The 12,526-nt window shown below is 46.6% G+C and overlaps 1 long non-coding RNA gene across 2 annotated transcripts in view; it reads left to right on the top strand.

The window, feature by feature from the left end:
• Positions 1-1,574: 1,574 nt before the first annotated feature.
• LOC114073810 overlaps positions 1,575-12,526 on the top strand; it is a 93,695-nt gene continuing 82,743 nt past the window's right edge. Inside the window, exons 1-2 of one of the 2 annotated variants that reach the window (XR_003574397.1) lie at positions 1,575-1,665; positions 10,546-11,329. This is a non-coding gene — a long non-coding RNA (uncharacterized LOC114073810). Of the gene's footprint in view, positions 1,666-5,866; positions 6,507-10,545; positions 11,330-12,526 lie in introns of those variants that run through there. The other variant, XR_003574396.1, reaches the window with a different exon arrangement.

The following is a 12,526-nucleotide window of genomic DNA, read 5'->3' as shown; positions in this document are numbered from 1 at the left end:
AAAAAAAAAAAAAAAAAAAAAAAAAAAAAAAAAAAAAAAAAAAAAAAAAAAAAAACACCACTAGAAAAAGGCTCTGACGTTGTCAATACATCCAGAAACTACTAAAGAAGAATAAACCTGAGTGTGAGTGTGTCTGGAAAGATGTAGCACCAGAAAGTGGATGATCCATACAAGAAAGTGAGTACAGTAGCAGTAGTTATAATCAGGGTAAGGAAAAAAGTTGCAAATTCAGGAACTTCCTTGTTTATTTTTGTCTGCTTCAGGTAGTGGCACATTACAGCAAGGATATGCAGACCGTTGTTCTGATACCAACTCTTCTTACTGTGAAATAAAGTCAGCTCTAATACATTTTAGTTTCTGTTTTGAGAATAAATAAATTGAAAGGAGAATATTTCCGCAGTTATTGGAATGAACATTAATCGAAGGATTTTATTTAATAATTTAAATAATAATTCACAACATGGTCTGGTTTAACTATTTTTATTTATTGTATTAATCATTTTATATAAAACCAGAATGGTTAGAAACTAAAGACAATTTGTGAACACAGTATAGGATACTTAAAATGTCTTTTCTTTTTCTGTTTATGCCAAAGAATCAAATATTTATTTTCATTTTAGTGCAATCTGGTTTTAAGCATACTGTAATTCTTATTAGTTTAATTCTGTATTATTAGCACAATCTCTCATTATGTTTTCTGGTTTTGGTATATAGTACATAAAACTTGTCTTGAGACGCGTTGACAAATATTAGTATTGGCTCATTTTCACTCTGTTTAAACACGAAACTTGAATAACCCCATAGAAACCACAGCCTGGTTCATGCTCTACGGCAAAACATACTTTACCCTCATTTGCACTGTAGAGGGAAGAAGGTTTAGAATGATGCCGTCTCTAGCATGCAAATCGTATGCAAGTCGTGACGGATGTTGCAATCACAACCGTGGGATTGTACCTGCCGGGTACCGACGCCAAAAATTTTCTACAAACCACTGAGAGAAAATTTCCAAAAAAAAGATTCGGCCAAGGAATGAGTGAGGCAGTGGGTATAGCTGTAGCAGTGGAAGTTTCAAGGGGGTCTGGGGCGAGACCCCCCGACCCCAAACGGTCGGACACAGATGTGCTGCCCTGGTAACGGGGCAGGTGCCGCTCACCGACCCGCCAGTGCTCCAGCAGCAATGCATAGACACCTTCTGTCCGAGCCCACTGCCCCCCTGGGGTGCTGCCCGCCTGCAGAGCCCACTTTCCCCGAGAAGCCTCTTCCCCCCGTGCCCTCTGTCTCCTCCGACCCCACAGCCAGCCCCCTTTTGCTGAGACCTCCTAAATTAACCATCAGCAGCAGCAGGAATAATGATGATAACAACAACCAGAGGCGGCCTGGGAGGACGATGCCTGATGCGTGGAGAGACTTTCCCATCCCATCTCCCAAAGCACTCGAGGTAAATAAGTGGGAAATACCGGGGGAAAAGCGAGGAGGGAACCACGTCGCCGACCGATGCGGAGCAGCATTAGTGACCGCTCCCCTCGCTCCAACACCAACCTCGTCCCCCGCTCCTCCGCCACCTCTTCCCACCAGTCCGAGTGGGGCTGGAGAAGCCTCTATCGGGCTCCCTTCGAGTGACGGCGCCCAGTGGGCGGCTGCGGAGCGCAGGTAGGAGGGAACGGGGTGAGTACGGAACAGGGGTGTCTCCGGGAAGGGACGTGGGGGAAGCTCCGTGCAGTCCGGCCTTGCCGTTCCACCCCAAGGATGGAGAAGCGTGTCCGGCGTTGAGGGTGAGGCAGTGCGCCATCCTCTCTCCGACCTTCATCTCTCGGCCTCTTGTAATAACGAGGGAGGTTATAATTTGGTGTCCGGGCCGAGTGGAAAGAGAGGGACTAGCCAGGAAGGCGTCCCTTTAGGGAGAGGGGAATCCTCCGCCACACTCTTTTATCCTTAACACCCTCATGCTCCCTACTTTCTTGCTGTCAGTGATCAGTCTTATTCACTTGAGAGGAAGCTATTGGATTTCAAACGTGATCAGCTGACGTTGGTTTGCCCATGGGCTCACTAAACACATACACACACGCACGGGTACCCGCACTGCATGCCTGCACCCTGAGCATCGCGCTGCACAGGCACAGGGGTTAGGGAGCAGGGACAGGCCTGGCGAATGCCCCTAGGGATGAAATCAAAATCAGTGGGATGGGAACGAGGTGATGAGGCGCATTCCTGGGATTGTGTGGGGTGCGATGGTCTGTGTTGGAGAGGGTATAGGTCATAGCCTGTGCGAGAGGACAAGGTACAGGTCTGTATTCTCCCGCACAGCGTCCTTTCGGGGATGTGAAAGAAGTGGGAACTGAAATCTTGTAAGGGTAGGGGGAAATGGCTTGACTACCCTATACAAACAGGGCCCGCTATACAAACGCGCTCCCCGGTCAGCCCTCCCCAGGTCTCGCAGCATGGCGGCTGAACGATGGGCATCCTTAGTTCCTTTTCTTGATTCCCTTGTGATTATCGAAAAGATGGAGAAGACGGGAGTGGGAGTGGGCTGTCAGGGCAAGGGGCTCTACGTGTTTGCCCTGCTCGACCCGCCGGGGAGGTGGCCCCGGAATCCCTCCCCTCGAAACCGAGGCCAGGGGTTTGCGCTGGTAGAGTTCTGAAACTTTTGTCAACAAGCATCAAAACGGCGACGTTTTAATGAGGGTGCTGCGGTCCCGGCTCGGGGAGTGGGTGCTCCGGCAGCGTGGGAACCGGCACCAGTGGCGCCGTCCATCTGTCCTCTGTCCGTCTGCAGGGAGCGGTGCAGCGGGGAGATGCGATACCGACAGCCGGGGAGTGAGACGCGGACGGTGACATGACATCCAGGGCAAGGATGAGTGTCAAAATAGTCCTCAGCCGTTTCGGGTGTTACTGGGACAGAAAGACAACATCCTAACCAGACGGACAGGTGGACAAAGGTCACCACCGCATCTCCTCCCCTAGAACCTCCTCAGCCCGCAGGGATTCTGTCGTTGCTTTTAATCCTTATTTTTCCACCTCCCCGAGCAAAACCGGCTCTCAGATAATCTACTCGGTCCTTGGGCTGAGATACCTTTGCTCAGAAGGGCACCTCGAAATTGTTATCTTGGTGAGCGGAGGACTAGTTTATGCTCAGGTTTTACTGCCTAGGAGATGAAACCGAGTGTCTGTGTGTTTGCCTCTGTACGCATCGGTGGGACACATCGGTACCAGCAGTACAAACAGCTAAAACACGCTAGAGGCAGGCACGTCACGCGTGCTTTTGTAATAGCATATAGGCTTCACCCCGCTTTTAAATCTAAATATTTGATGGCCGTGCGCCCACAGCCTTTTCTCACATAAAAATAAAATTCACCTTTTTATATTTTTTTTTTTTGTCGGAGAAGAAGAAATAATCTCCTGAAGGCGCAGAAGAAACGTCCTCTGAGACACAGCGTAACAGAAGTTATTCTACCTGCTCTTAGTCTGTTGAGATACCAGACAACGAAAAATTCCTAGAAGGAGATCAGAATTTATTATCGAATCACACCAACTTGGAGGAAGCTCGGCTAATGAACTAACAAAACAAAACAAAACAAACAAAACAAAACAAACAAACAAAACAAAAAAAAAAAAGGGGGGGGGGTGAGGGGAAGAAGGAGTGGTTAATCCAACCAAACGTAACCTCCAACTTCTAGGGAGTGCGTCTTCCTCCTGAGAGCCTACCGCGACTGGAACTCTTCACGGCCATTCCCACACGTAACTACATTTCCGTAACATCAAACCTTTCAGTTTCATTACTTTTATTAAAAGACGAAGGGAGAATCGCAGGAAGGTAAAAGCCTCATGTAACTAGCGACCAAGTGCTTCCAAGAAAAAGATCTTTCCAGATAGCACTGGTACAAATTCAGTAAATAACGAGGGGCCATTCTGTAGGGAGAAATATCGAAATATTACCGTTCCGTGGGATAATGGAGCCTTCCCTCCCCGCCCCTGAATTTCGAAAGCCCGGGTTCTCTTCGAACAGGCACCCACAGACCAAGACCGTATTTTGATCTCAGCAATTAACATGCGAAGCAAGTGGGGGAATGAGGGAGGCGACAATTACACACATACCCCGCCCCAGTGCGGACGAGGGTGAGGAGTTCAGACGAGGTGGAGGGCCCAGGGTGCTGCATATCACCCCAGGAATGGTCTACCAGCAGAACATCCTCATTCCTGCTAGATCTCTCATCTCTTTCTCTTTTTATTATTATTATTGTTGTTATTATTGTTGTTGTTATTATTATTATTATTGTTATTATGGGTTTTGGTTGGTTGGTTGGGTTTTTTTGTTGTTGTTGTTGTTTTGTTTTTTGTTTTTGTTTTTTGTGGTTTGTTTTTTTTTTTTTTTCAGTGAAGCACAGCCCAGATGCGAAGGCGAGGCGTAGCACTGGGAGGAGCCGGGAGACAAGGGGGGACTGCACTCGGTACGGGTCCTGCCCGCGGACCCCGGCAGGTGCCGCTGTTCCCCCGCCGCCGGCACCGGGGCCGCGCATGGCGGGGCAGATTCCGGAGCCCGCCGGGGCATCTGGGCCGGACACCGAGCGGCATCGGGTGGGGAGAGGCCCCACGGAGGAGCTGGGTGTCGCTCCCACCTCCTTCCCGCTTTTTTTCCCTGCTCAGAAACGGGGTGGGTTCTACCGAGGAGTTGCAAACGGGACGAGGAGGGGTGGTGACAAAAAATTAGCTCCGCATCCGCAGAGTGAATTTAAAATCAAAATAAATCAGTGAAACAAGTAAAGAAAAAATAACACCAAAAAAAAGAAAAAAAAAAAAAAAAAGAAAAAAAAAAAAAAAAAAAAAAAAAAAAAAAAAAAAAAAAAAAAAAAAAAAAAAAAAAAAAAAAAAAAAAAAAAAGGGAAAGAAGAGGGAAAAAAAAAAAAGCAAATTCACTCCTTTCCGGGAGACCATATTTAAACGGCGTCTTTATGATAAGTTATTTTTTGCCTAGAGATAAGCTGGTTACGACAATAAAAGCAGAAGGAACGTGGTGAAAACGAGGCTCATCCTCCTTCAGCCTGTGCTGAAAGCCAAAACCTCGCTGTGTGAAGAGATTCGACTACTCTGTCCACTCACCTCGGGCTGGAGCTCAAGTTGGCTTTCTACATGCTCGCCAAAACACGACAAACTCTGACGAAGAGTTTGCTGTACTTCAGTCTCTGGAAACCTCAACAGTTACCGATTATTTGAAGTATGGATGAAAGTATCTCAGTTTTCACCCCCTTTTCTCCTGCCACTTTTCTCGATTCCTGCCTCTGTACCTCTAATAAGGAGAGATGTACTTAAACAAAAAAAAAAAAAAAAAAAGGCATTGGCTTATTGTTATTATTATTATTACTATTATTTCCAAAGGAGATGCATCATGAGGGTGTATTTGCACTGGAAGCTTTTAGGTAAGGAATTAGATTGTGTTTGTGTGTGTGTCTGTGTATGTGTGTAAAGAGAAAACTCTAAATTTATTTTTTTTCCTTCCTGAAAAATAAATTAAATATTTTTCTCCGCCAAATTTCAGTTACTTCACCTAATATTATCTGTTCTTGGTTCTACCTGTTTTCATTTCGATTTTAAGTCTTGTGGAGGAAAAAAAAAAAAAAGGCAAGTAATTAAAAGAAAATACTTTAAAAAGATCTTCCACTATATCCACAGTACCTGCACCTTCACTTTTCTAAAAAATAATGTTCACATGTACAGACATATGCAGTAGGGATTATTTACATATATGATAAGAAGACAAGGATGAAGAGACAAGGCAGAAAATTTAAGTGTAACTTGATGAATACTGAGTTCAGAGGACCATAGTTATTAAAAGCATTGATGGGGGGAAAAAATAAAAAAAATAAAATTAAAAAAAATGGCAGGGAAAAATAATGAGAAGATGTGGAAATGGATTTATTTCACGCATTCATTTATGTTCAGTTTGATGCCCTATCTCATCTTTGTGGCTGCAGCGGTCACCCCAAATCTGTCCCTCATTAGTGCTGTTATGTATTCATTTGTTTGTCTATCCTTGGACGAAAATCCAAGAAATCGCCGACTTCTATGGCGTTTCGATCACCTGGGATGTTCTGTGCAGATCCGTATTTTTAGCAGCAAAAGGCCGATATTAGGTAACACATGGGGGGGGGGGGGGGGCTGACAGGGGATAATGGAGGCGGTATTTATTGTTCCTGTTCCCCCCGTCATGTTCAAGTGGCAAGTGTCTGGAAGGGGGTGGGGGACACGCAGCACTACCCACGCTGCTCGTGGCACAGGCAGCCGTGCAGACAGGCCGGGGGAGGAGCGCGCTGCCAACCCCTCCACCCCCGGGGCTTGTTCAAAAGCCGCCGCTGTGATTCGCGGGGCCGCCGCGCAGTAACGCGGGGCAAGGAGGGGAGCCGGGGTAGGGGGGGATGCTGCGAGGCGAACCCCCGGCAGCCCGGCCTGCGGGGTGCTCCGGGGGTGCAAGCAGTGGCCACCTCTGTCCCGTCGTGGTTGTGGCGAGGCCCGGGGTAAGGCATCGGGAAGGGGGCGGGGAGGGAGGGAATGATGCTGGATGCGCTGCGGGGACAGAAAGATGGACGGACCCGCTCTTACCTCCTCCCTTCTCCCCACACACGCTAATGCGGGTCCGCAAGGGAGCGACAACTGCACGAGCGCTAATTAAAAGGGACAGGAAACGGGGATGGTCGGGTTGCGTCCGCGGGCCGGGAATCCCCGGCACGCACTGTTGATAAAAATGTGTAGAAATAGTACTTTCCTAATGATGTGGTAGATGTGGTGAGAGCTAACCTAAGGGATGACCATACCGATTTCCGTTTTGGGGTGGTATTATTTCTTTAAATGTATTACGTGTAGCCATCTGACCACTTTTTACTGGATAGCATATCCGAGTAGGGCTCATAAAACTGCAAGGGGAGGTAGCGCGGGGAACACCGTAAGAGACGACAAAGAATTAAAGTATACTTGTGGTGAACCAGGCACTGAGTAACACAGACACTCCACTCTTTATTAAAAAAAAAAAAAAAACAAAAACAAAAACAAAACCAAAAACATACATGCATACATGTCAGTCTTTTGAGAAGGCCAACTTTTGCCTGATACGTCCATGCAGGTAAGTCATTCATAGTGTAATAATCATCTCAATGCATGCACTTGAGCTTGCTTTTTTTTTTTTTTTTTTCCTTAGGAGAATAAGGTTCTTGTTTAAAAGCATAACATTCCTGGACTACAAAAACAGAGTAATCTTCTGGGTTTAATCATATTTAAACTAGTCTTATTACTACTCTTCTTTCGTATTATTACCCGTTTAGGTAAATATGCTAATAATGTTTTTCATATAATTCAAGGCCTGTGGATTTTCAAGTAAAGCAAGGGTAAGGCTACGAACATATTTTAAAATAACTTCTAAAATCTGCTTTTTCTAGAAAGTATTATGTAGTGGACTTAAAGCTGCACGTTAAAACGAGGTGTAATGTATTTAATAATGCAGCAATAAGACAGAAAGTACAAAATGTCTTCCTCGGAAAAAGCTGTCCATACCTGGCTCTGCACATTTTAGGAGAAGATTTTGAAATAAATGATTCCTGAAACCAAGGTAGATATAAGTGCATTTATGGGTCATAGGACAGCAATGAGATATTATAAGTCCATTTACACAGTCTCCCTTACACGCATTATCTGTATTTCTTTATATTCTTAAACGAAGCAGGAGCGGAGGTGTTGGTGGTTTTAAAATTTGTTTCCTAATATGAACTTAATTAGGCAAACTCCCAGTTTCAAGAGAGCTGTGTGATAGCTGAGCAGGGCAATAAGATCCTCCTCCCTTCTTAAGGCCCAATAAGCGTCTTATGCACCTTGATTTGTAGTATTAGCACTGTACATAATCTGTAACCTTATACAAACAGAAGCATGGAGGAAACTGGATATAAAGACACACTACAGAATCTCGCCAAAAAACCGGGGGAATGGAAGGGGGGGGGAAGAAAAAAAAAAAAAGAAATTTAAACAGATAGAAAAAAGAGGGCAAAGGAAAAGCATTCGGCTGCAACTTTCAGTAAATTGAAAACAATGCAAATATACCTTTACATATGCATCAATATTAAAAGTAACACGCTCTGGAGCCAACAGGAGCAGGAGGAGGATAAGAGAATGGCGCAGCAGTGGAGTCCTGCATTCACACCGGGGCCGCGGCCGCCCTCTCCCAAACAGGCTCTTCTCCGCTCCACAGCCCGGCTCCGATCTCTCATTTCGAGGATGTTTGCTTTGTTTTGGGTGATGATGATGTTTAGAAGAAGAGGGAGGCCTGATTTTTTATTCCGTTTAATTACGATCTTCCGCAAATAGAGACGATTGCTCCCGGAATCCGCGGTCTCTTCTCCGAGCAGGAGGATTTGCATATTCTATTTTTTTTTTTTTCAAATTTTTTATGCCCTAATTTCCTTGATGTGTGTAAATGCAGGTGGACGAGTAGTATGCCTTCAGCTGACGTCAATGGACGTGACCTCTCCGCTAAACCTTGAACCTGAAGCGGGGATGGGGGACGCGGGGCGGAGGCGCAGCCGCTGAGATAGTCCGCGCTGTTCCGCGGGCGCGCAGGTTCCCAGCCGCACTCTGCCCTATGAAATAGACTCTGGCAGCAGCAACAGCAGCAGCGCTGCCCGCCCCAAAGCTCACTCCCAAAAGAAAGCCCACCTTCCCGCAGCACCGCCGAAGTCCCTCCTGCCTTTTCTCTCTCTTTTTTTTTTTTTTTTTTTTTTTAATTAGAAATTATTTATCGCTTCTTTTCATCAGGAGGCGGGCGGGAAATGGAAATTTCTAACCAATTTAAAACGATTGTAAGAAAATTTCTCTCCCGCCTCCTGAAAACATTGCATGACAGAGGAGGGTTGAGCCAGTGGAGGCGCAGCATCCATCCGGGCGCCGTTTCGCAGAGAACTGCGGGAACGGGACTCGGAGACAGGGAGGGAGAGAGGGAGGGGAGGTGGGCGGCTGGAGGAGTGGGGTGGCCGCAGTCTCAGTCTCAGCCCTCGCCTGTCTGTTCTGCAAGTCCAAGCCGCTCTCCCGGCTTTGCCGTGATCATCCCTCCACGGGGAGGAAGGGCGGTGTGAGCGGAGAATCGAGGAGCATACGGTGGTAGCAGGTGGTGGGTGAGCGGTGTGTGCTTCTTTTTCCTTTCCACCGCTCCTTCTGGAGATTCTGCGGTGTATGGTGATGTTTGGAGAACATTCAGAACTTCAGCCGGTGAGGCGTCAGGATGAGAGGGGTATTCTCTGTTAAGATCCGAATTTCTCTTTTTCTGCTGACTTTTATTAACTCCTTTGTCAGCCTTCCGTGAGCCGTTCCACAGCCTCTCTGAGGACCTTGTCACAGCCTTCCTAGGGCTGCACCGCCGCAAACTCACTCACCGCTTCTCCATTCAAGGATCTCAACTAAACTTCAATACCCTCTCCAGGAAGCGGAAACGCGAGTGTTTTTCTGACCAGGGGAGCAGTAGCGGCTTGTATTTTTTTTTTTTTCCACCCAGGGGTTCGTGCTAAATTCCTTAGGTTCTCTCGGGGCTGGCGTTTCGGTCCACGCAGAGATCTCTTTGTCCGCCGGGTCGCCCGGGGCTGTGCCGGCAGGGGATGTCCGGCTGCCCAGGACTACGGTGGGGATCTTCTCGCAGAAACACTCCGCGGAAATCCGTGCCCGGAGACAGCGGAGCTCCTCCCCGCTCCCTGGAGCCTCGCACTCCGGGCGGGACACACATCTGACATCATATACATACAAACACACATTTTTTAGATAGATAGATAGATAGATAGATAGATAGATAGATAGATAGATAGATAGATAGATAGATAGATAGATAATAGAGATAGATAGATAGATAGATAATATGAGACATATAATAATAGACATGTCTGTGTTTGCGCGTCTGTAGTGTGTATATATACATATATTTATTAATTTTTGAGCGTTACCCCTCCTTCCGCCCTCCTCTACCCCTCACAGCCCCCTCCCCACACACATACCCACACTCCTACACTGCCCACGCGGGGAGTCGTGTAAAGCAGGCTCACAGTGGGGGGCCAGCACGACACCACCCCCTCGCCGTCACACCCCATACGCCCCCCAGGCGGGGGTTGGGGCAGGAACGAGCCATTCTGCCGCCCCCTCGCCCTGCACCACCTCCTTCTATCCCTCCTCCTTCCCTACCTCCATCCCTTCCCCTCTGCATACCTTCCATTCCAGCGCACACCCAAACTTCTCTTCAGGCGCCCCCTGCACCCTAAAACCCAGCCGGGGCCTTTATTTGTGTTTTCACGCTGTTTCCAAACCCAGAGCGACAGATGAGAGTGGACAGAAGGATCCGACAGCGCTTTAGGACACTCTCTTTCCAGCTACGAGAGGTCACACTACAAGTTCGCATGACACCAGGGATGGAAAAAGGGTATTTTTTGCTAACACCGTGACTGTTTTTCTAATTTTTTCTTTTTCTTTCTTTCTTTTTTCTTTTTTTTTTTTCTTTTTTTCGGCTGTTGACCAGCTACTTGGTTTGGATAAAAGTTGCACAAAATGGCAGTGCCTTCCGAAAACAAGACTCAGATGAAACTCTTCTTCAGAAATTAACTGGAGGAAAACACCTTAGAAAACTCGACCTTTTGTTTCACTTTTTTTTTTTTCCCCCTTAAGTTTCCAAAGGAATACGAGCTTCCCTTCTTCTCTAGGAAGAGGTAGCCATTGCTCTTCTTTACACTAGACATTTCCAATTTGTTCCATCCGTCAAAATGGGACTATGAGAGGTTTTGGTGCAAATTCATTATCTCTGGCAACGCATAACTTATAATAGGAACTGAAAAAGACCGTGGCAATGGATGAACAATAGGGCTTCAGTTCATCAGCGACAAAAGCGTTGGGGAAATTGCTTGAATTTCAGAGCACGTCCTCCTCAGCAGAGAGGGCTGGACTAGACCTTGGCCAACTCCCCCAAAAAACTTGCAGAGCCTCACATACAACAGTTCACTTTCTACTCCAGGGCATAGGAAGCGTTGTGGAAAAAAAGAGAAAAAATATAATGGCAAACCCAAGCAAAATTTCTGTGTTTCTCTCCCATTTTTCTGGATGGAACATTTCTAACTGGTTTAGAGTCGTTGGAGCAAGAAAAACACCGTGGAGCTAAGCAGCACTTTTAAATAGGGATGGCGAGGCGGAAGATATGAATTTCTGGAAAACTGAAAGACCTTTCTCTGCTCCGAGGAGCTTTGGCCTTGGGGATCTTTGTTTGTCACCGTTGGCTCAGCTTTGCCCCTAGATCTGGGGTCACATCTTTCCCTGATAAAGGCGAAGAAATGTAAGTACCGCAGTGTTTATGTATGTGTGTCGGTGTCAATTCCAGGCAGTATTTGGCATGCTGAGCCCCGGGCAGGTAGAGGTTTCCCAGATCCCTGTGAGTCCACGGAGGCCGCCTCTCCCTGGGTAGACCGAGAGGGTCTCCCCAGCGGAGCTCTGGCCACTTCCTCTCGCTCACGGCGAGAGACATTTGATTAATAAGGCAAGGTTTATGACTGGACACGGCAGCTTACATCGGTGAGACGATTTGTGCGTCTGAAGCTAAACCTGTTGGTCGTGGAGCTGTATTTGGTCGCGGGAAATATTAATTATCCAGCAGACCACCAGCAGTTACCGAGCTTTGGCTTCTAAGGGAGCTTTTTTTTGCAATGCCTGTGTGCCCTCGGAAGTGTGGAGGTGTGCAGGCACGGGAACAGACAGTCACAGAGCTGAAATATAGCAGCTAACTCCAATGGCCTTTACATAGTCAAGCTTAAAGAACCCAAAGAACAACATTACTTAAAAAAAAAAAAAAAAAAAAAAAAAAAAAAAAAAAAAAAAAAAAAAAAAAAAAAAAAAAAAAAAAAAAAAAAAAAAAAAAAAAAAAAAAAAAAAAAAAAAAAAAAAAAAAAAAAAAGGGAAAAAAAAAAGAGGGAGAAAGATAGAAGTCGGAGGCATATCTTGCAGCTGGTCGAGGTGTAAGGGATTGCTCGCAGCAGTTTGTTCATCCTGCGCCTCCCACGTAGTAAATCACTCGAAACAAGCAACCGTCACATCCCGAGTTCTCCAAATCCACCCCAGCCAAAAAGGCTCGGGTCAGGAGCATACCTGGCAGAAGGGTGTCAGGGACAGGGCAGTTCTGCCAGAGTTCGGGGAGGGCTAATGAAGTGCAGCCCGACCACTCACCATGGCCCAGGAGTGTCCCTTTGCATCTCTGTATCCACCAAAAAAGTGGTGGAAATCCTTCAGAAACCCCGGTCCACATCGGTCCGTGGGATGGGTGAAACTGCTTCATTGTAATATCCAAGAACACTGTTGTTCCCTGGGAAATAAGATTTTTTTTTTTTTTCCGGTTGAGGCTGCTGTAATGGATATAATGCAATGAAAGTGAGCAGCTTATGTTGTATTTATTTACCCCAGCGGCCCTTGATAAGCTTTCGGGGCTGTAAATAGAGACCATGCCTTCCTGGTAATTCAGGTTTCAGGACAGCATTCATGT

Source organism: Empidonax traillii, unplaced genomic scaffold (assembly GCF_003031625.1).
Source record: "Empidonax traillii isolate 1590-97213 ecotype Southwest subspecies unplaced genomic scaffold, ASM303162v1 scaffold4:size3804566, whole genome shotgun sequence".
Taxonomy (NCBI): Eukaryota; Metazoa; Chordata; class Aves; order Passeriformes; family Tyrannidae; genus Empidonax; species Empidonax traillii.
This window is presented reverse-complemented; position numbering and strand designations above follow the sequence as displayed.